Source organism: Gavialis gangeticus, unplaced genomic scaffold (genome assembly GCF_001723915.1).
Source record: "Gavialis gangeticus isolate Ggan-Ray unplaced genomic scaffold, GavGan_comp1, whole genome shotgun sequence".
NCBI classification, from domain to species: domain Eukaryota; kingdom Metazoa; phylum Chordata; order Crocodylia; family Gavialidae; genus Gavialis; species Gavialis gangeticus.
Window position 1 is genome coordinate 19,915,327 of NW_017729025.1, and position 274 is coordinate 19,915,600.

The window sequence follows — 274 nt, forward strand, 5'->3', positions numbered from 1 at the left end:
GGCAGAGGTGGGCCCGCCACGTGCCCCGCCCCTCCTCCCCCCGCTCCAGGTTGGAACGGCGACTGCGCGCGTTGCCATTGGCCCATTTTGACTCGCGCCCCTCCCCTCGGCTTCCCGATTGGACTGGCGCGCGGAAGGGGGGCGGGGGAGGAACCCCTCACTCAGCCAGTGAGAAAATGGTTGCCGGGCAGGTCGAAGCGCCGGCGGCCAATGGCAGCGCGGGCCGCTGGCGGGCACGGAGCGCACGCCTGGGGCGGGGGGCGGGCGCGGAGGC